The sequence below is a fragment of the Salmo salar genome, chromosome ssa25 (genome assembly GCF_905237065.1).
Source record: "Salmo salar chromosome ssa25, Ssal_v3.1, whole genome shotgun sequence".
NCBI classification, from domain to species: Eukaryota; Metazoa; Chordata; class Actinopteri; order Salmoniformes; family Salmonidae; genus Salmo; species Salmo salar.
Genome location: NC_059466.1, coordinates 44,625,885 through 44,650,713, shown reverse-complemented (window position 1 = coordinate 44,650,713; position 24,829 = coordinate 44,625,885). Strand labels below are relative to the sequence as shown.

Below are 24,829 nucleotides of genomic sequence, written 5' to 3'. Positions count from 1 at the left end.
GGAGTAACACTACTGTCTGGTCAGGTCAGGGCTGGAGTAACACTGCTGTCTGGTCAGGTCAGGTCAGGGCTGGAGTAACACTACTGTCTGGTCAGGTCAGGTCAGGGCTGGAGTAACACCACTGTCTGGTCAGGTCAGGTCAGGCCTGGAGTAACACTACTGTCAGGTCAGGTCAGGGCTGGAGTAACACTGCTGTCTGGTCAGGTCAGGTCAGGGCTGGAGTAACACTGCTGTCTGGTCAGGTCAGGTCAGGGCTGGAGTAATACTGCTTTCAGGTCAGGTCAGGGCTGGAGTAATACTGCTTTCAGGTCAGGTCAGGGCTGGAGTAACACTGCTGTCTGGTCTGGGCTGGAGTAACACTGCTGTCTGGTCAGGTCAGGGCTGGAGTAACACTACTGTCTGGTCAGGTGTCAGGTCAGGGCTGGAGTAACACTACTGTCTGGTCGTGTCAGGTCAGGGCTGGAGTAACACTGCTGTCTGGTCAGGTCAGGGCTGGAATAACACTACTGTCTGGTCAGGTCAGGGCTGGAATAACACTACTGTCTGGTCAGGTCAGGTCAGGGCTGGAGTAACACTACTGTCTGGTCAGGTCAGGGCTGGAGTAACACTACTGTCTGGTCAGGTCAGGTCAGGGCTGGAGTAACACTACTGTCAGGTCAGGTCAGGGCTGGAGTAACACTACTGTCTGGTCAGGTCAGGGCTGGAGTAACACTGCTGTCTGGTCAGGTCAGGTCAGGGCTGGAATAACACTACTGTCTGGTCAGGTTAGGGCTGGAGTAACACTACTGTCTGGTCAGGTCAGGGCTGGAGAAACACTACTGTCAGGTCAGGTCAGGTCAGGGCTGGAGTAACACTGCTGTCTGGCCAGGTCAGGGCTGGAGTAACACTACTGTCAGGTCAGATCAGGGCTAGAGTAACACTGCTGTCTGGTCAGGTCAGGGCTGGAGTAACACTACTGTCTGGTCAGGTCAGGGCTGGAGTAACACTGCTGTCAGGTCAGGGCTGGAGTAACACTGCTGTCTTGTCAGGTCAGGGCTGGAGTAACACTACTGTCAGGTCAGGTCAGAGCTGGAGTAAAACTACTGTCTGGTCAGGTCAGGGCTGGAGTAACACTACTGTCTGGTCAGGTCAGGTCAGGTTTGGAGTAACACTACTGTCTGGTCAGGTCAGGGCTGGAGTAACACTGCTGTCTGGTCAGGTCAGGTCAGGGCTGGAGTAACACTACTGTCTGGTCAGGTCAGGTCAGGGCTGGAGTAACACCACTGTCTGGTCAGGTCAGGTCAGGTCAGGGCTGGAGTAACACTACTGTCTGGTCAGGTCAGGGCTGGAGTAATACTGCTTTCAGGTCAGGTCAGGGCTGGAGTAATACTGCTTTCAGGTCAGGTCAGGGCTGGAGTAACACTACTGTCTGGTCAGGTCAGGGCTGGAGTAACACTGCTGTCTGGTCAGGTCAGGTCAGGGCTGGAGTAACTGCTGTCTGGTCAGGTCAGGTCAGGGCTGGAGTAACACTACTGTCTGGTCAGGTCAGGGCTGGAGTAACACTGCTGTCTGGTCAGGTCAGGGCTGGAGTAACACTGCTGTCTGGTCAGGTCAGGGCTGGAGTAACACTACTGTCTGGTCTGGTCAGGTTAGGGCTGGAGTAACACTGCTGTCTGCTCAGGTCAGGGCTGGAGTAACACTACTGTCTGGTCAGGTCAGGTCAGGGCTGGAGTACCACTACTGTCTGGTCAGGTCAGGTCAGGGCTTGTGTAACACTACTGTCTGGTCAGGTCAGGTCAGGGCTGGAGTAACACTACTGTCTGGTCAGGTCAGGTCAGGGCTGGAGTAACACAACTGTCTGGTCTGGTCAGGGCACGAGTAACACTACTGTCAGGTCAGGTCAGGGCTGGAGTAACACTGCTGTCAGGTCAGGTCAGGGCTGGAGTAACACTACTGTCTGGTCAGGTCAGGTCAGGGCTGGAGTAACACTACTGTCTGGTCACGTCAGTGCTGGAGTAACACTACTGTCTGGTCAGGTCAGGGCTGGAGTAACACTACTGTCTGGTCAGGTCAGGTCAGGTCAGGGCTGGAGTAACACTACTGTCTGGTCAGGTCAGGGCTGGAGTAACACTACTGTCTGGTCACGTCAGGGCTGGAGTAACACTACTGTCAGGTCAGGTCAGGGCTGGAGTAACACTACTGTCTGGTCAGGTCAGGGCTGGAGTAACACTACTGTCTGGTCAGGTGTCAGGTCAGGGCTGGAGTAACACTACTGTCTGGTCAGGTCAGGTCAGGGCTGGAGTAACACTACTGTCTGGTCAGGTCAGGGCTGGAGTAACACTGCTGTCAGGTCAGGTCATGTCAGGGCTGGAGTAACACTACTGTCTGGTCAGGTCAGGTCTGGGCTGGAGTAACACTACTGTCTGGTCAGGTCAGGGCTGGAGTAACACTACTGTCTGGTCAGGTCAGGGCTGGAGTAACACTACTGTCTGGTCAGGTCAGGGCTGGAGTAACACTGCTGTCAGGTCAGGTCAGGGCTGGAGTAACACTACTGTCTGGTCAGGTCAGGGCTGGAGTAACACTACTGTCTGGTCAGGTCAGGGCTGGAGTAACACTACTGTCTGGTCAGGTCAGGGCTGGGGTAACACTACTGTCTGGTCAGGTCAGGGCTGGAGTAACACTACTGTCTGGTCAGGTCAGACAGAGCTCGTCATCTTCTACTGACCAGCCCTTCAGGCCACTTACTCACAGACAACAGCAGGTTAATCTGGAGAGAGAGAGAACAGAAACACAGAGCTAACAACATCCAGCATGACTCAATGTCACTCCAGACGCCACTACACACAGTTAAAAATATATTGTGATCCCAATTGGATAACCTGAATAAAACAAAGTTTATTAAATACACTTGTAAAAAGACCTTGAGATCCAACAGCCACCTCCAGTGTGAGAGTGATGAACCTTGTAATACCATGCCCTTGGTTCTGATTTTGTAGTGTAGCCAGTACAAGACTTGCCTGTTCCATAGAAGGGCAAGCGATGATCTGAAGGTCCTCTCTGCTGTATTCCTCCTGAATCACAGTGTGCAGCCTCTGAAACACCTGCTGGATGTTGTTCTGTTGGAGAAAACAGCAGGTTAGTCAGACAGCTGCTGGAGAAAAAGTACACCCTCGCCGGTCCCCTTTGTATCCTAGTTGCCATGTCAACGCCGTTGTTGTGCACTTAGATTCACTTAGATTAGCACTTAGATTAGCACTTAGCCGTACACAAAGAGCCACAATAATTACTGAAGAATGATTTCTCTTTAACAAGCAGGATAGAGGCTGAAAATGGTAACTGTGCATTGCTCAGCCTCAGCACCTGCTGAAAACATCTATATGTTTTGTAGGTGTGTACCAAAACCCTCATGAGATCCCGAACAGGGTTAGCCTGGCTCCAGATCTGTTTGTGCTGTATTGTCATTTTTGTCAGGAAGGAAAGCGCAAACAGATTTGGGACCAGGCTAGTACAGGGTTGGAAAAAGGAGAATGAGAGTTTCAATTCCTCCAGCGTCTAACAGACACCCACCCGAATAGGCTTGAAGAGGATAAACTCTGTGTCTCCGTTGGCCAGGTACAAGGACATGCTTTGTAATGTACTTGGCAGCTTGCTCTTCATCACCCGGTAGGTTGACATCCCTATGTCGTTGATCTTGGCTAAAAGGGGAGGCACAGAAAGTCATTTTCCAGTTCCATGCCTTCCTTCCACCACATGATTTAGAGGTTCCACTGAAATATGATGGTACTGATTCTTACCTGGCTGTTGCCCAAGGTTGTTGAGAGAGGTTGTGGGTGGGACCTCCTTGGATCACCATGGTTTTCAGAGCAGACACCTGAAACAACACAAGTCCATCACCCTCACTCAAGGACAACATGAGTAATCTCACACCTGCCAACCTTGAAGAATTTTTGAGTACCACTTCAGTGCGGCTGTGGAACCCCAGGCCCCCCACACTGCTCAAATCATAGGGAAATGCACCTTTTGTTACCTAATAAGGATGCTGGCAGAAGGCTGCCTGGGTAGGAATGGTAGGCTATAGACTGTTAGGAGTATTTGGTAATTGGCTGCTCTTCATTAGCTAACTAGAAATATGTTTAAATGTACAATCAGGGCTCTCCTTAGGATTTTCTAAGAAGGTGGTTCTGATGCAGGCCTAAGGTTGGGTAGGGGGGAAGTCTGGAGGGGGTCAGCCAACTTCCCCCTGAGAATTTAACTATTTGATTTTAAAAACCTATAACTGCTGTTTCCTGAAACCTACTGCAGAGTCTTAAATTATATCAAACAAAGTAGCCAACACAGAAGTCAGGTGTTTGATCGTTAATAAAATTAAGATTGTCTCAATGACACTTTTACATTTATCTAGGTGAAGTTTAGGGGGGGGGTAATGATTATTGTAACTAATAGGTGTCTTTATGTGGATAGTCTAGTTAAAATGTAAACTGTCTTAGTTTTATAATAGTCTAGTTTACTGTAGGCTATTTGGAATATGAAACAACTGAACTAGGCCTATATGAGCTTGTATCAGATCACCATCCCTCATCACATCCATCAAGTTAGGTCTGACTACTAGGCTACCAATCATTCAACATGCCTTGTTTTCATTGGTGAACTGCCTTATGACAGCATTAGCAGCCTACTGTTAACATACAGTACAGCTACGGTGCCTTCAGAAAGTACATACATCCCTTGACTTTACTTTTTCCACATTTTGTTGCTTCACAAAGTGGAATTAAAATGTATTTAATTGTCATGTATGTCAACAAGCTACACAAAATACTTGAATGTCAAAGTGGAAGAAAACATTCAACAACAAAAAATGTATTAAAGGAAAATAAAACATATCTTTTGATTAAATAAGTATTCAACCACCTGAGTTAATAAATGTTAGAATTACAGATGTGAGTCTTTCTGGTTAAGTCTCTAAGAGCCATGCAAACCTGGATTGTACAATATTAGCCCATTATTCTTCTAAAAATTCTCAAAGCTCTGTCAAGTTGATCATTGCTAGACAGCCATTTTCAAGTCTTGCTATAGAGTTACAAGACAATTTAGGTTATTGCGTTTTAGGTTATTGTCCTGCTGAAAGGTGGATTTGTCTCCCAGTTTCTGTTAGAAAGCACACTGAACCAGGTCTTCCTCTAGGATTTTGCCTTTGTTTAGCTCTATTCAATTTGTTGCAGTTTTACTTTAGTGCCTGCATGTTTTGGAATATTTTTATTATGTAAAGGCTTCCTTCTTTTTACTCAGTCATTTAGGTTATTATTGTGGAGTAACTAAACTCAGCAAAAAAAGAAAATGTCCCTTTTACAGGACCCTCTTTCAAATATAATTTGTAAAAATCCAAATAACTTCACAGATCTTCATTGTAAAGACTTTAAACACTGTTTCCCATGCTTGTTCAATGAAACAAACAATTAATGAACATGCACCTGTGGAACGGTCGTTAAGACACTAACATCTTACAGACGGTAGGCAATTAAGGTCACAGTTATGAAAACTTAGGACACTAAAGAGGCCTTTCCACTGACTCTGAAAAACACCAAAAGAAAGATGCCCAGGGTCCCTGCTCATCTGCATGAACGTGCCTTATGCATGCTGCAAGGAGGCATGAGGTGTGGCCAGGGCAATAAATTGCACTGTCCGTACTGTGAGACGCCTAACACAGAGCTACAGGGAGACAGGACGGACAGCTGATCGTCCTCGCAGTGGCAGACCACGTGTACCAACACCTGCACAGGATCGGTACATCCGAACATCACACCTGCAGGACAGGTACAGGATGGCAACAACAACTGCCTGAGTTACACCAGGAACGCACAATCCATCCATCAGTGCTCAGACTGTCCGCAATAGGCTGAGAGAGGCTGGACTGATGGCTTGTAGGCCTGTTGTAAGGCAGGTCCTCACCAGACATCACCGGCAACAACGTCGCCTATGGGCACAAACCCACCGTCGCTGGACCAGACAGGACTGGCAAAAAGTGCCCTTCACTGACGAGTCGCGGTTTTGTCTCACCATCGGTGAGTCAGATTCGTGGGTCGGATTCACGTTTTTCTTCTAAGGAATGAGCGTTACACCGAGGCCTGTACTCTGGAGCGGGATCGATTTGGAGGTGGAGGGTCCGTCATGGTCTGGGGCGGTGTGTCACAGCATCATCGGACTGACCTTGTTGTCATTGCTGGCAATCTCAAAGCTGTGTGTTACAGGGAAGATATCCTCCTCCCTCATGTGATACCCTTCCTGCAGGCTCATCCTGATATGACCCTCCAGCATGACAATACCGCCAGCCATACTGCTCGTTCTGTGCGTGATTTCCTGCAAGACAGGAATGTCAGTTTTCTGCCGTGGCCAGTGAAGAGCCCGGATCTCAATCCCATTGAGCACGTCTCTTGGATCGGAGGGTGAGGGCTAGGGCCATTCCCCCCCAAAAATGTCTGGGAACTTGCAGTTGCCTTGGTGGAAGAGTGGGGTAACATCTCACTGCAAGAACTGGCAAATCTGGTGCAGTCCATGAGGAGGAGATGCACTGCAGTACTTAATGCAGCTGGTGGCCACACCAGATACTGACTTTTGATTTTGAACCCACCTTTGTTCAGGGACACATTATTCCATTTCTGTTAGTCACATGTCTGTGGAACTTGTTCAGTTTGTCTCAGTTGTTGAATCTTATGTTCATACAAATATTTACACGTGAGAGGACATTTCTTTTTTTGCAGAGTTTACAATGTAGTTGATCTAACCTCAGGTTTCTCTATTCACAGCCATTTAAAAAGATGCACTATGCAGAAATCCATAACCCAATTTATTTTTTTCAGCTGGTGTACAAAACTGAAAGTAAAAGACGCAAAAACTAAACTTAAGGCCGGGAAGCATAGAAATTGCGCACATAGAACAGATCTACTGCTTCTTAGACTTGCTTTCAACGGAATGGCAATCTACATTTCTATGTGGATTTGGTTTGGTCGCCCAAAATGTGACATATTGCAGCTTTAACTCTAAGTGTTTTAAAGTCACCACTGGCCTCATGCTGAAATCCCCAAGCAGTTTCCTTCCTCTCCGGCAACTGAGTTAAGAGGATGCCTGTATCTTTGTAGTGACTGGGTGTATTGATACACCATCCAAAGTGTACAGTGCATTAGGAAAGTATTCAGACCCCTTGACTATTGCCAAATTTTATTACGTTACAGCCTTATTCTAAAATTGATTAAATAAAAACAATCCTCAATCTACACACAATACCCCATAATGACAAAGTGAGAACAGGTTTAGAAATTTTAGCAAATGTATACATTTTTTAAAACAGAAATACCTTATTTACATAAATATTCAGACCAATTGCTATGAGACTCAAAATTGAGCGCAGGTGCATCCTGTTTCCATTGATCATCCTTGAGATGTTTCTACAACTTCATTGGAGTCCACCTGTGGTAAATTCAATTGATGACATGATTTGGAAAGGCACACACCAGTCTATATAAGGTCCCACAGTTGACGGTGCATGTCAGAGCAAAAACCAAGCCATGACATTGAAGGAATTGTCCATTGAGCTCCAAGACAGGATTGTGTCGAGGCACAGATCTGGGGAAGGGTACCAAAACATTTCTGCAGCATTGAAGGTCCCCAAGAACACAGTGGCCTCCATCATTCTTAAATGGAAGAAGTTTGGAACCACCAAGACTCTTCCTAGAGCTGACTGCCCGGCCAAACTGAGCAATCAGGGGAGAAGGGCCTTGGTCAGGGAGGTTATCAAAAACTTGATGGTCACTGACAACACTCCAGAGTTCCTCTGGAGATGGGAGAGCCTTCCAGAAGGACAACCATCTCTGCAGCACTCCACCAATCAGGCCTGTATGGTAGAGTGGCCAGATGGAAGCCGCTCCTCAGTAAAAGGCATATGACAGCCCGCTTCGAGTTTGCCAAAAGGCACCTAAAGACTCTCAGACCATGAGAAACAAGATTATCTGGTCTGATGAAACCAAGATTGAACTCTTTAGCTTGAATGCCAAGCGTCACGTCTGGAGGAAACCTGGCACCATCCCTACGGTGAAGCATGGTGGTGGCAGCATCATGCTGTGGGGATGTTTTTCAGCGGCAGGGACTGGGAGACTAGTCAGGATCGAGGCAAGATGAATGGAGCAAAGTACAGAGAGATCCTTGATGAAAACCTGCTCCAGAGCGCTCAGGATCTCAGACTGGGGCGAAGGTTCACCTTCCAACAGGACAACGACCCTAAGTACACATCTAAGACAACGCAGGAGTGGTTTCGGGACAAGTCTCTGAATGTCCTTGAGTGGCCCAGCCAGAGTCCGGACTTGAACCCAATCGAACATCTCTGGAGAGACCTGAAACAAATACCTGACAGAGCTTGAGAGAATCTGCAGAGAAGAATAGGAGACACTCCCCAAATACAAGTGCCAAGCTTGTAGCGTCATACCCAAGAAGACTTGATGCTGTAAAGCTTCACCAAAGTACTGAGTAAAGGGTCTGAATACTTATGTAAATGTGATATATTTTTATAAATTAGCAAAACATTCTAAAAACCTGTTTTTGCTTTGTCATTATGGGGTATTGTGTGTAGATTGATGAGGGAAAATAACAATTTCATCTATTTTAGAATAAGGCTGTAACGTAACAAAATGTGGAAAAAGTCAAGGGGTCTGAATACTTTCCAAATGCACTGTAAATAATAATTTCACTATGCTCAAAGGGATATATATATATTTATTTAATCTACCAATAGTTGCCCTTCTTTGCGAGGCATTGGAAAACATCCCTGGTCTTTGTCATTGAATATGTGCTTGAAATTCACTGCTTGAATGAGGGACCTAACAGGCAATTGTATGTGTGGGGTAGTCATTCAACAATCATGTTCAACACTATTACACTATTATTTCAAACAGAGTTAGTCCATGCAAATGATCTGACTTGTTAAGCACATTTCAGCTTTTCATTTTTTATTAACTTCTAAAAACATAATTCCACTTTGACATTACGGGGTATTGTGTGTAGGCCAGTGACACAAAATCTAAATGTAATCAATTTTAAATTCAAGTTGTGTGAATACTTTATGAAGGCACTTTCTTTCAAGAGGACAGATCAAGAAGTGATTAATTAACATAGTCCTACTAATCTTTTAACAGTCTAAAGCATGAAACACACAGAGAATCTCACTGCTGATAGACTGGTACTCATCACAGCGTGAGGCCGTTCCTTCTCTTGCTAGAACAAAAAGTGGTACCTGCTGCGTACCAACCCGGTAGCGACGAACCTACCGATTCTACTTGTAGAATCGCAATGCTCATCATTGGCCAACAACTTGACTTTGAGCCAATCAGAGAGTACGAACCCTCCCGTGTGAGAGGCAAAAAAATTAAATAAATGAGGGCATTTTCTCCGTACATCCACAGATGAGCCAGTCACACTTCATATGCAATGGTAGCTAGCTAAGTGCACAAATGCAATGCACACAACACTAAATACTTCCTGCAAGCTAGCTAACCAGTGACCCTTCCCCTATACCCAAAATAATCATTAAAACAAAAGTGGATAGCAGAGAACATCTACCGTTTACACTCACTTCTTGGACAGAACAGAGCCTGAGATATACAGTTTTAGAAACTGTTCTTCATCCTGTAAGCAATATATGGCAACACAGGATTTTTTATAGAGCACATGGCTGCGGGCCAGAAGGTTGTGGGTTCGCAGACCCCTGTGGACAAGAGTAGGGGTGGAAAGATCTTTATAGTAAAAGCATGAATCTATCATCATATTTGCAGGTCTGAAAAAAAATGTGCCTTTTATAAAAATGTCATGCAATTCTTTGTAATTTTTCACATTAGTAGAATCTTTTTTAATAATACCACACAAATTCCAGGCTAAGAATGGACAGAGAGATAGGCCTATGTTGTCATCTTATCTCCAATGCCAAATCAGTGCATCTTGTTTGCAAATAATTTATTAGGAATCGGAGCATGGTACTTTCAAAAGTTAGGTCTACCTTCCCTCCCCAGACACAGAAGGCCTACTGACACAGACAAATGTAAGCTTTAACTGCTGGCTACTCTTCCGTGGCTTAACCCAACGAGAGAAGGTCACAAGGTTTCCTAAAAGCTGTTTGGCTTTAAACATCTTCTATTGTACAGAAAGTGAATAATTTATACCAATTGACAGTGACAGAATTAGATTTCCACGCAAAGGACATTTTTTTGGTCTACCTTGGCTATAGAAGGTTGTAGCTCAGCCTCTTAATGTCAAAGAAACTAAAACAATGATATTCCCATAATGCATCAGTCACGTCTTTCCCAGGTATTTTACAGCTTGTTTCTAGCATAAAGCATCACAGACCGAAACACTATTATAGATCACTTTATATAATCGTATCCGTAAGCTAACAAATCAAATGTATTTATAAAGCCCTATTTGCATCAGCAGTTGTCACAAAGTGCAATACAGAAAACTATCCTAAAACCTCAAACAGCAAGCAATGCAGATGTCGAAGCATGGTGGCTAGGAAAAACTCCCTAGAAAGGCAGGAACCTAGGACGAAACCTAGAGAGGAAGCAGGCTCTGAGGGGTGGCCAGTCCTCTTCTGGCTGTGCCGGGTGGAGATTATAAGAGTACACGGCCATTAAGGCCAGATTGTTCTTCAAGATGTTCAAACGTTCACAGATGACCAACAGGGGGAAATAATAATCACAGTGGATATAGCTGGTTTGTAGCATAAAGCATCACCGATCAAAGTGCTGTTATAAATTACTTGATATCATTCAAATCGGTTTTATTTTCTTCAAAATCTTACGCTAACAAAAGGGTAGACCTGCGCTCTTTGACATTTTCTTTAATAAAATGAAGGCCTAAGGCATACCCTCTCATACTCCCTCAATTGGAGTCCTGGTTTTAACATAACAGCCCTTCACTGACACGGAGGAAGGCTATTTAAAGAGTGCATGGTGGGAGGAGGAATCTATGGATATATCAGTCTATAGCCTAATTTCATCAGTCAAACAGAAATTGGCTCCAACACAAAGCCCCTTTTGTGTTAGTAAAGTCTAATTAAAACGAAGACGGTTCAAATGAATGTCTACTCGAATTTGCCCACTTTCAGCACCAGGAACTGTCCATTTCTGATTGATTGTGCCCCGGCTGCTGCTTCAAGTAAATTACTAGACTCTGCCTTATTGTGAGGTCAATAACTCTGATAAATACATCATGGGAAAGAAACATATTGTTTGTATTAAAATCAAATCATAGCAAGCTATCAAAGTTGACCTCCAGTCCTCCTTCTCATCTTTGCGCCCCTCCTTCTCAAACTGAACAGAACATAGGCTATAGGCTAGTCCGCACAGAAGACATAGAATTTGGGGGAATAGACCTAATGGATTTTTTCTTTGACTCCTGAACTGCCAACGTACAGTAGGCCTACACAGCACAGCCATTGGTTAGGCAGCACACAACGTGTTTGATCAGCAAGAGCAGAGCAGGCGGGGATCAGGGTTGGAATATCTTTTATTGACACTAGGCAGCGTAGCCTAGTGGTTAGAGAGTTGGACTTGTAAGTGAAAGGTTACAAGTTTGAATCCTCGAGCTGACAAGGCAGTTAACCCACTGTTCCTAGGCTGTTATTGAAAATAAGAATTTGTTCTTAACTGACTTGCCTGGTTAAATAAAGGTAAAAAAACACCATCCATCTTAGAAATGTGACTTTGCTCTGTGCTTCTCCAATCACGCGCTTCATAGCCTATAAATCATTTGATTGAGACCACACTAAATAGCCAAAAGGCGCACTTGATATTTCGTGCCCATCAGAGATGAGGGCGGCATCGATATACACTGAGTGTACAATTATTATTTGTAAAAAAAAGTAACCTTCATTTAACTAGGCAGGTCAGGTAACAACAAATTCTTATTTACAATGACGGCCTACCCCGGCCACACCTGGACGAAGCTGGGCCAATTGTGCGCCGCCCTATGGGACTCCCAATCACGGCCGGATGTGATACAGCCTGGATTCGAACCAGGGAGACGCCTCTCGCACTGAGCTGCACTGCCTTAGACCGCTGCGCCACTCGGGAGCACAACTGCTCTTTCCATGACATAGACTGACCAGGTGAATCCAGGTGAAAGCTTATTAATGATCCCTTATTAATGTCACTTGTTAAATCCACTTCAAATCAGTGTAGATGAAGGGGAGGAGACAGGTTAAAAGAAGGATTTTTAAGCCGTGAGACAATTGAGACATGTATTGTATATGTGTGCCATTCAGAGGGTGAACGGACAAAACAAAGAATTGAAGTGCCTTTGAACGGGGTATGGTACTGTAGTAGGTGCCAGGGGCACCGGTTTGTGTCGAAAACTGCAACACTGCTGGGTTTGAAGCTTAACAGTTTTGTGTGTGTATCAAGAATGGTCCACCACCTAAAGGACATCCAGCCAACTTGACACAACTGTGGGAAGCATTGGAATCAATATGGGCCAGCATCCCTGTGGAACGTTTTCGACACCTTGTAGAGTCCAACTGTCTGTAACAATTGTTTACAGACAGATTATTTCACTTATAATTCACTGTATCACAATTCCAGTGGGTCAGTTTACATACACTAAGTTGACTGTGCCTTTAAACAGCTTGGAAAAATCCAGAAAATGATGTCATGGCTTTAGAAGCTTCTGATAGGCTAATTGACATCATTTGAGTCAATTGGAGGTGTACCTGTGAATGTATTTCAAGGCCTACCTTCAAACTCAGTGCTCTTTGCTTGACATCATGGGAAAATCAAAAGAAATCAGAAAGACCTCAGAATTTTTTTTTGTAAGTCTGGTTCAACGCCTGAAGGTACCACATTCATCTGTACAAACAATAGTATGCAAGTATAAACACCATGGAACCACGCAGCCGTCATACCGCTCAGGAAGGAGACGCGTTCTGTCTCCTAGAGATGAACGTACCTTGGTGCGAAAAGTGCAAATCAATCCCAGAACAGCAAAGGACCTTGTGAAGATGCTGGAGGAAACAGGTACAAAAGTATTTATATCCACAGTAAAACGTGTCCTATATCGACATAACCTGAAAGGCCGCTCAGCAAGGAAGAAGCCACTGCTCCAAAACTGCCATAAAAAGCCAGACTACGGTTTGCACTGCACATGGGGACAAAGATTGTACTTTTTGGAGAAATGTCCTCTGGTCTGATGAAACAAAAATAGAACTGTTTGGCCATAATGACCATCGTTATGTTTGGAGGAAAAAGGGGGATGCTTGGCAAGCCGAAGAACACCATCCCAACCGTGAAGCACGGGGGTGGAAGCATCATGTTGTGCAGTCAGAGCCCCAGGCTACGTCTGCCTGTCCACTCCTCGGTCTGACTTACACGTTACCTTGGTGAGAAACTCCTCCAGATTCCCCACAGAGAGGTGAGTCTGTTGCTGGATGAACTGCTCACAGCTGAACTTCAAGTGGCGGTCTACTTCCTTCTTCCAGTCGATGTAGTGTTCTTTTATCTCAGGTGATGCCTAAGGTCCAACAGAGACAGAGAGACATAGGTTAGTTACTAGTAGAGGGCGTCCTATTAAATCGGCATGGCCGATTAATTGGGGCCGATTTCAAGTTTTCATAACACATCGGTAATCGCCATTTTTGGCCGACGATTATGGCCGATTACATTGCACTCCACAAGGAGACCGCATGGCAGGCTGACCACCTGTTACGCGAGTGCAGCAAGGAGCCAAGATAAGTTGCTAGCTAGCATTAAACTTATCTAGCAACTTATCTTATGAAAAACAATCAAACTACACATGGTTGATTATCTTACTAGTTTAACTAGCTTGTCCTGCATTGCAAATAATCAATGTGGTGCCTGTTAATTTATCATCGAATCACAGCCTACTTCACCAAACGGGTGATGATTTAACAAAAGCGCATTCACAAAAAAAGCACTGTTGTTGCACCAATGTACCTAACCATAAACATCAATGCCTTTCTTAAAATCAATACACAAGTATATTTTTTAAACCGGCATATTTAGCCAGCAGACAATATTAACTAGGGAAATTGTGTCACTTCTCTTGCGTTCTGTGCAAGCAGAGTCAGGGTATATGCAGCAGTTTGGGTCCTCTGGCTCGTTGCGAACTATGTAAAGACCATTTCTTCCTAACAAAGACCGGAATTAATTTGCCAGAATTTTACATAATATGACATAACATTGAAGTTTGTGCAATGTAACAGCAATATTTAGACTTAGGGATGCCACCCGTTAGATAAAATACGGAACGGTTCCGTATTTCACTGAAAAAATAAACATTTTGTTTTCGAAATTATAGTTTCCGGATTTGACCATATTAATGACCTAAGGCTTGTATTTCTGTGTGTTATTATATTATAATTAAGTCTATGATTTGATATTTGATAGAGCAGTCTGACTGAGCAGTGGTAGGCAACAGCAGGCTCGTAAGCATTCATTCAAACAGCACTTTCCTGCATTTGCCAGCAGATCTTAGCAATGCTTGAAGCACAGCGCTGTTCATGACTTCAAGCCTATCAACTCCCGAGATTAGGCTGGAAATACTATAGTGCCTATAAGAACATCCAATAGTTAAAGGTATATGAAATACAAATGGTATAGAGAGAAATAGTCCTAATAATTCCTATAATAACTACAACTGGGAATATAGAAGACTCATGTTAAAAGGAACCACCAGCTTTCATATGTTCTCATGTTCTGAGCAAGGAACTTAAACGTTAGCTTTTTTACATGGCACATAATGCACTTTTACTTTCTTCTCCAACACTGTGTTTATGCATTATTTAAACCAAACTGAACATGTTTCATTATTTATTTGAGACCAAATAGATTTTTATTTATGTATTATTATATGTTAAATTAAAAGTGTTCATTCAGTGTTGTTGTAATTGTCATTATTACATTATTATATATATATATATATATATATATATATATATATATATATATATATAGAGAGAGAGAGAGAGAGAGAGAGAGAGAGAGAGAGAGAGAGAGAGAAATCAGCTGTTTAATCGGAATCAGCTTTTTTTAGCCCTCCAATAATCGGTATTGGCATTGAACAATCATAATGGTCAACCTCTAGTTCCTAGTACATGGTACTGTAGATTAGGTCCAGAGAGAGGTTAGTTAGTTACTAGTACATAGTACTGTAGATGAGGTCCAGAGAGAGGTTAGTTAGTTACTAGTACATAGTACTGTAGATTAGGTCCAGAGAGAGAGGTTAGTTAGTTACTAGTACATAGTACTGTAGATTAGGTCCAGAGAGAGAGGTTAATTAGTTACTAGTACATAGTACTGTAGATGAGGTCCAGAGAGAGGTTAGTTAGTTACTAGTACTGTAGATGAGGTCCAGAGAGAGGTTAGTTAGTTACTAGTACATAGTACTGTAGATTAGGTCCAGAGAGAGGTTAGTTAGTTACTAGTACATAGTACTGTAGATGAGGTCCAGAGAGAGGTTAGTTAGTTACTAGTACATAGTACTGTAGATGAGGTCCAGAGAGAGGTTAGTTAGTTACTAGTACATGGTACTGTAGATGAGGTCCAGAGAGAGGTTAGTTAGTTACTAGTACATAGTACTGTAGATGAGGTCCAGAGAGATGATAGTTAGTTACTAGTACATAGTACTGTAGATGAGGTCCAGAGAGAGGTTAGTTAGTTACTAGTACATAGTACTGTAGATGAGGTCCAGAGAGAGGTTAGTTAGTTACTAGTACATAGTACTGTAGATTAGGTCCAACAGAGAGAGGTTAGTTAGTTACTAGTACATGGTACTGTAGATTAGGTCCAACAGAGAGAGGTTAGTTAGCTACTAGTACATAGTACTGTAGATGAGTCCAGAGAGAGGTTAGTTAGTTACTAGTACATAGTACTGTAGATGAGTCCAGAGAGAGGTTAGTTAGTTACTAGTACATAGTACTGTATATTAGGTCCAGAGAGAGGTTAGTTAGTTACTAGTACATAGTACTGTAGATGAGGTCCAGAGAGAGGTTAGTTAGTTACTAGTACATAGTACTGTAGATGAGGTCCAACAGAGAGAGGTTAGTTAGTTACTAGTACATAGTACTGTAGATTAGGTCCAACAGAGCGAGGTTAGTTAGTTAATAGTACATAGTACTGTAGATTAGGTCCAGAGAGAGGTTAGTTAGTTACTAGTACATAGTACTGTAGATGAGGTCCAGAGAGAGGTTAGTTAGTTAGTTAGTTACTAGTACTGTATATTAGGTCCAGAGAGAGGTTAGTTAGTTACTAGTACATAGTACTGTAGATTAGGTCCAGAGAGAGGATAGTTAGTTACTAGTACATAGTACTGTAGATTAGGTCCAGAGAGAGGTTAGTTAGTTACTAGTACATAGTACTGTAGATTAGGTCCAGAGAGAGGTTAGTTAGTTACTAGTACATAGTACTGTAGATGAGAACCAACAGTGAGAGGTTAGTTAGTTACTAGTACATAGTACTGTAGATGAGGTCCAGAGAGAGGTTAGTTAGTTACTAGTACATAGTACTGTAGATGAGGTCCAGAGAGAGGTTAGTTAGTTACTAGTACATAGTACTGTAGATGAGGTCCAGAGAGAGGTTAGTTAGTTACTAGTACATAGTACTGTAGATGAGGTCCAGAGAGAGGTTAGTTAGTTACTAGTACATAGTACTATAGATGAGGTCCAGAGAGAGGTTAGTTAGTTACTAGTAAATAGTACTGTAGATGAGGTCCAGAGAGAGGTTAGTAAGTTCCTAGTACATAGTACTGTAGATTAGGTCCAACAGAGAGAGGTTAGTTAGTTACTAGTACATTGTACTGTAGATGAGTCCAGAGAGAGGTTAGTTAGTTACTAGTACATAGTACTGTAGATGAGTCCAGAGAGAGGTTAGTTAGTTACTAGTACATAGTACTGTATATTAGGTCCAGAGAGAGGTTAGTTAGTTACTAGTACATAGTACTGTAGATGAGGTCCAGAGAGAGGTTAGTTAGTTACTAGTACATAGTACTGTAGATTAGGTCCAGAGAGAGGTTAGTTAGTTACTAGTACATAGTACTGTAGATGAGTCCAGAGAGAGATTAGTTAGTTACTAGTACATAGTACTGTAGATGAGGTCCAACAGAGCGAGGTTAGTTAGTTAATAGTACATAGTACTGTAGATTAGGTCCAGAGAGAGGTTAGTTAGTTACTAGTACATAGTACTGTAGATGAGGTCCAGAGAGAGGTTAGTTAGTTAGTTACTAGTACTGTATATTAGGTCCAGAGAGAGGTTAGTTAGTTACTAGTACATAGCACTGTAGATTAGGTCCAGAGAGAGGTTAGTTAGATACTAGTACATAGTACTGTAGATTAGGTCCAGAGAGAGGTTAGTTAGTTACTAGTACATAGTACTGTAGATTAGGTCCAACAGAGAGAGGTTAGTTAGTTACTAGTACATAGTACTGTAGATGAGGTCCAACAGAGCGAGGTTAGTTAGTTACTAGTACATAGTACTGTAGATGAGGTCCAGAGAGAGGTTAGTTAGTTACTAGTACATAGTACTGTAGATGAGAACCAACAGTGAGAGGTTAGTTAGTTACTAGTACATAGTACTCTAGATGAGGTCCAGAGAGAGGTTAGTTAGTTACTAGTACATAGTACTGTAGATGAGGTCCAGAGAGAGGTTAGTTAGTTCCTAGTACATGGTACTGTAGATGAGGTCCAACAGAGAGAGGTTAGTTAGTTACTAGTACATAGTACTGTAGATGAGGTCCAACAGAGAGAGGATAGTTAGTTACTAGTACATAGTACTGTAGATGAGGTTCAGAGAGAGGTTAGTTAGTTACTAGTACATAGTACTGTAGATGAGTCCAGAGAGAGGTTAGTTAGTTACTAGTACATAGTACTGTAGATTAGGTCCAGAGAGAGGTTAGTTAGTTACTAGTACATAGTACTATAGATGAGGTCCAGAGAGTGGTTAGTTAGTTACTAGTACATAGTACTGTAGATGAGGTCCAGAGAGAGGTTAGTTAGTTACTAGTACATAGTACTGTAGATGAGGTCCAGAGAGAGGTTAGTTAGTTACTAGTACATAATACTGTAGATGAGGTCCAGAGAGAGCTTAGTTAGTTACTAGTACATAGTGCTGTAGATTAGGTCCAGAGAGAGGTTAGTTAGTTACTAGTACATAGTACTGTAGATTAGGTCCAGAGAGAGAGGTTAGTTAGTTACTAGTAAGTGGAATTGTAGATGAGGGACCTCTCAAATGACATATAGGGCCATGAGGTTTTCCTGACATATTAACTCCTGGTCCTATATGTGTATGATGTATTTAAACTAAATCTAAAAAAAACTTTACCTCTAAGAGAAATTCTAGGATGGCATTGTGGCTGTTGAGTCTGAAGAAACTAGGTACAGATTTGGGGTTCATCATTTTGAAGGCAGCATCTGATTTAAAACAGGAAAAGAAAAGATGGATCTTGCTGAAGAAGGATTAGAGTGCTCTCTAGTGTTACAAATTAAATCCGACCTTGGAAGTACCAGAACAGGAGCAATTCTACCGACAGCTAGAGAAGGCTATACAGTAACTCAAGTTATAATGTTATAATAATAGCCATGTGCATTTGGACACAACAGTCATCCCCGACTGATTATGCTAATGTGATGACAGGTTTTAAGGAACCTCTTCTCTCCCTCCTCACCATCTCACCTCTGGTTCTCTTCAGGTCCAGAGAGATCTCCTTGATGGCAAAGTCTGTGTGGAATGGGGCCATCTGTTCCCTCATGATAAACAGGTGTTTTATCGGAAACAGCTGACCGTCTACTTGTGTCTGTACAAGATGAAACCATACCAGTAACTTTAACATCAGAATATTTCAAATGTTAACCTTTTCCCCAAAAAGAAAACCAGTATTGACCCATTAAAGAAGAAAAAAGGTGAACAGGTGAAGGGCTACAGTTGTTTTGGAATGACACCCTTTACAATCAGAAATGTACACACAGTGGCCAGTTTATTAGGTATAACTATCTAGTACCGGGTCAGACCGCCCTTTGCCTCCAGAACAGTCTGAATTCTTTGGGGGTGTGGAAACATTGCTCAATTGGCATCAAGGGACCTAACATGTGCCAGGAAAACACTCCCTACACCATCACACCACCGCAGGCAGGATGGGGCCATGGACTCATACTGCTTACACCAAATCCTGACTCTGCCATCAACATGACGCAATTGGAACCGGTATTTCGACGGACCAGGCAATGTTTTTCCACTTCTCAGTTGTCCAGTGTTGGTGATCATGTGTTCAATGGAGCCGCTTCTTGTTTTTTGCTGAGGTGTCGTTCTGCATGCCACTGTTGTACTGCTCTGTTATTTGTCTGTTTGTGGCCCGTCTGTTAGCTTGCACGATTCTTGCCATTCTCCTTCGATCTCTCTCATCAACGAGCAGTTTTTGCCCACAGGACTGCCACTGACCACATGTTTTTTTTGTTTGTCGCACCGTTCTCTGTAGGAGGCCTTTTCTGAGATACTGGAACTGGCGCGCCTGGCACCGACGATCATACCACGCTCAAAGTCGCTTAGGTCACTCGTTTTGCCCATTCAAACGTTCAATCGAACAGTAACTGAATGCCCGTCTGCCTGCTTTATATAGCAAGCCATGGCCACGTGACTCACTGTCTGTAGAACCATTTTTGGTGTACCTAATAAACTGGCCACTGAATGTATACCGTAACGCATTACGTGCATCGCATTGTCCTTGTGCCTAAAATACATCTGCACCAACCTTGTTCTTGAGGATGACATGAAGAGGCTTTGAGCAGGGACTGGATGCAGGCAGATAAGGCCTCTTGAGATAAGCCCTGGAAGACTGCTCTCTGGAGGGACAACAAATCCCATGCATCAACATGGTGGACAGCATCAACACAGGGACAACATGGTGGATGGCAGGTGTAGGGAAAGCAGGAGGACAGGTCAAATACTCTCATCATGCAATGGACTAGGCTCCTGATTCATTCATATGCCTGTATCTTTTGTCTTATTCAGATGCCTATCATATTATTATCTCATATTTGGAAGAGTAAACATGCCAAATAAGCCATGTACTCAGATCTATACACCTGTAGAGCTTGGATAAGCAGACCAGCGTCCGTCTGACTGTAGGGTAACACATGCCATGCAGGTCAGCGGGAGAGACATACGGCTGAAAGCGGGATGAGTCTATACTACCTGTACGCAAGGACCAGAGAGAGAGAGAAAGTACAACAGTAAGACCATTCATAACTTATAAAGAGAAGAAATGCCTTTCCACTGTCATTTGTAAACAGTGGCTTGCGTTACCGTCTCTCCTGCCCTCTGGGTATTCAAGCTGCTACGTCAGAGAATGAGGACACCTGGGCCATTAGCTTTGTTTGCTCTTCCTTCAGGCTCTGGGCGATTCTCTGTAAGAGAGATTGATTAAACATGCGTCTTTGTTTTGTATTGAAGACCGTTGCAGGTAGAAGTTGCCCATAGGCACAGATCTAGGATCAGCACACCTTCCCCAAATCTTAACCATTGGGGGGGGGGGGGTGAACAATAGAGGTGCAGTCGCAGATAGTCAACCATAAATTAACACGGTTTATTATAGGGAGGGGCATTTGTCATATGGTTTATTATAGAGAGGGGCATTTGTCATATGGTTTATTATAGGGAGGGGCATTTGTCATATGGTTTATTATAGGGAGGGGCATTTGTCATATGGTTTATTATAGGGAGGGGCATTTGTAATATGGTTTATTATAGGGAGGGGCATTTGTCATATGGTTTATTATAGGGAGGGGCATTTGTCATATGGTTTATTATAGGGAGGGGCATTTGTAATATGGTTTATTATAGGGAGGGGCATTTGTCATATGGTTTATTATAGGGAGGGGCATTTGTAATATGGTTTATTATAGGGAGGGGCATTTGTCATATGGTTTATTATAGGGAGGGGCATTTGTCATATGGTTATTATAGGGAGGGGCTTTTGTCATATGGTTTATTATAGGGAGGGGCATTTGTCATATAGTTTATTATAGGGAGGGGCATTTGTCATATGGTTTATTATAGGGAGGGGCATTTATCATATGGTTTATTATAGGGAGGGGCATTTGTAATATGGTTTATTATAGGGAGGGGCATTTGTCATATGGTTTATTATAGGGAGGGGCATTTGTAATATGGTTTATTATAGGGAGGGGCTTTTGTCATATGGTTTATTATAGGGAGGGGCATTTGTCATATGGTTTATTATAGGGAGGGGCATTTGTCATATGGTTTATTATAGGGAGGGGCATTTGTCATATGGTTTATTATAGGGAGGGGCATTTGTAATATGGTTTATTATAGGGAGGGGCATTTGTCATATGGTTTATTATAGGGAGGGGCATTTGTCATATGGTTTATTATAGGGAGGGGCATTTGTCATATGGTTATTATAGCGATGGCATTTGACATTTTGACTGTTCGAGACCTCTAATTATACTTTTTTTTTGAGTGTGTGCGTATTTATCTATATGCCAAAAGATTGCAAAAGATGCTTAATTTATCATAACCATTACAGATAACAAATCCTAATTGCCATATACACTACCGTTCAAAAGTTTGGGGTTACTTAGAAATGTCCTTGTTTTTGAAAGAAAATCACATTTTTGTCCATTAAAATAACTGATTAATCAGAAATACAGTGTGGACATTGTTAAATGTTGTAAATGACTATTGTAGCTGGAAACAGCTGATTTTTTTATGTAATATCTACATAGGCGTACAGAGGCCCATTATCAGCAACCATCACTCCTGTGTTCCAGTGCCATTTTGTGTTAGCTAATCCAAGTTGATCATTTTAAAAGGCTAATTGATCATCAGAAAACCCTTTTGCAATTATGTTAGCACAGCTGAAAACTGTTGTGCAGAATAAAGAATCAATAAAAAAGTCCTTCTTTAGACTAGTTGAGTATCTGGAGCATCAGCATTTGTGGGTTCGATTACAGGCTCAAAATGTCCAGAAACAAATAACTTTCTTCTGAAACTCGTCAGTCTATTCTTGTTCTGAGAAATGAAGGCTATTCTATGCAAGAAATTGCCAAGAAACTGAAGATCTCATACAACGCTGTGTACTACTCCCTTCACAGAACAGTGCAAACTGACTCTAACTAGAACAGAAAGAGGAGTGGGAGGCCCCGGTGCACAACTGAGCAAGAGGACAAGTACATTAGTGTCTAGCCTCTCTAGGGTCGGCGGGACGAAATCGTCCCACCTACTCAACAGCCAGTTGAATCCCGTGGCGCGTTATTCAAATACCTTAGAAATGCTATTACTTCAATTTCTCAAACATATGACTATTTTACACCATTTTAAAGACAAGACTCGTTAATCTAACCACACTGTCCGATTTCAAAAAGGCTTTACAACGAAAGCAAAACATTAGATTATGTCAGCAGAGTACCCAGCCAGAAATAATCAGACACCCATTTTTCAAGCTAGCATATAATGTCACATAAACCCAAACCACAGCTAAATGCAGCACTAACCTTTGATGATCTTCATCAGATGACAACCCTAGGACATTATGTTATACAATACATGCATGTTTTGTTCAATCAAGTTCATATTTCTATCAAAAACCAGCTTTTTACATTAGCATGTGACGTTCAGAACTAGCATACCCCCCGCAAATTTACTAAATTTACTGAATTTACAAAATTACTCACGATAAACGTTCACAAAAAACATAACAATTATTTTAAGAATTATAGATACAGAACTCCACTATGCACTCGCTATGTCCGATTTTAAAATAGCTTTTCGGTGAAAGCACATTTTGCAATATTCTGAGTAGATAGCCCGGCATCACAGGGCTAGCTATTTAGACACCCACCAAGTTTAGCCCTGACCAAAGTCAGATTTACTATAAGAAAAATGTTATTACCTTTGCTGTTCTTCGTCAGAATGCACTCCCAGGACTTCTACTTCAATAACAAATGTTGGTTTGGTTCAAAATAATCCACAGTTATGTTCAAATATCCTCTGTTTTGTTCGTGCGTTCAAGACACTATCCGAATGGTAAAGAAGGGTGACACGCACGACGCATTTCGTGACAAAAAAATTAAAAATATTCCATTACCGTACTTCGAAGCATGTCAACCGCTGTTTAAAATAAATGTTTATGCCATTTTTCTCGTAAAAAAGCGATAATATTCCGACCGGGAAAGCGTGTTTACGTACAAAGAGAGAGAAAATAAAAACATGGGATCCCCTCGTGCACGAGCCTCAGTCTGATGGTACTCTGACTGGCCACTATCCAAACGTGCTAATGTTTTTCAGCCAGAGGCTGGAATTACATCATTCAGCTTTTTCCCGGGTTCTGAGAGCCTATGGGAGCCGTAGGAAGTGTCACGTTACAGCAAAGATCCTCAGTTGTCAATAAACAGAGCCAAGAAGAACAAGAACTTGTCAGACAGGCCACTTCCTGTAAGGAATCTTCTCAGGTTTTTGCCTTCCATATGAGTTCTGTTATACTCACAGACATCATTCAAACAGTTTTAGAAACTTTAGGGTGTTTTCTATCCAAAGCCAATAATTATATGCATATTCTAGTTACTGGGCAGGAGTAGTAACCAGATTAAATCGGGTACGTTTTTATCCGGCCGTGCAAATACTGCCCCCTATCCCCAACAGGCTAGTTTAAGAAACAGACTCCTCACAAGTCCTGGCAGCTTCATTAAATATTACCCGCAAAACACCAGTCTCAACGTCAACAGTGAAGAGGCGACTCCGGGATGTATATGTGTATGTATATATGTAATGTATATATGTACGCACACACACACACACACACACACACACACACACACACACACACACACACACACACACACACACACACAGTACCAGTCAAAAGTTTGTACACCCACCTACTCTAGGGTTTTTCTTTAGCTGTCATCAAGGCAAATTTGTTTAACACTTTTTTGGTTACTACATGATTCCATGTGTGTTATTTCATAGTTTTGACGTCTTCACGATTATTCTACAATGTAGAAAATAGTAAAAATAAAGAAAAACCCTGGAATGAGTAGCTGTGTCCAAACTTTTAACTGGTACTATATGTATGCATGTATACACAGTATATAAATAATTTGTCAATAAAATAGCAAGTGCAATTTATGATTTATTTATTGAAACAGTAATATCAACTAGTTATATTATATGGTGGAACACAACCTTGAAAAAGTAACCTCAGCAGTGGTGATTGCTTGTGGAAGCCTATGGCTGTGCAATGAAATAGCCTCGTTTTTGGTCATTTAACAGACAAGACGCTCTTATTTCACAAGCCCTTATCACAGTCAAGGTACACTTTTTTTTTTAAGTAAACAAAACATGTATTATAAAAACAGAATAACAATAGAACAGAATATTTTTCCAATTGCCAGTGCGAAATGATAAAATATTTAATTAATTATTATCAAATTATGCGTATCTTGAAACGTCTTTAAGACAAAATGTCACTTGCCCGTTCGGGCAGACACCAAATAGTTTTACAGTATTCAATTAATTTTTTTAATCTCTGGTTAAAGATCGAGCTTTGACGTCTGTTTGATTACTCATGCCCGGCCATAGTTTATTACAAGTTGAACAGGGAGACGCCTCCAGCACAGAAAACATTTTTTTTTATTTCACCTTTATTTAACCAGGTAGGCTAGTTGAGAACAAGTTCTCATTTACAATTGCGACCTGGCCAAGATAAAGCAAAGCAGTTCGACACATACAACAACACAGAGTTACACATGGAGTAAAACAAATATACAGTCAATAATACAGTAGAAAAA

The 24,829-nt window shown here is 42.3% G+C and overlaps 1 pseudogene; it reads right to left on the bottom strand.

Moving 5' to 3' along the window:
* Positions 1 to 2,689: 2,689 nt before the first annotated feature.
* LOC106586799 (conserved oligomeric Golgi complex subunit 3-like) overlaps positions 2,690 to 24,829 on the bottom strand; it is a 71,339-nt pseudogene continuing 49,199 nt past the window's right edge.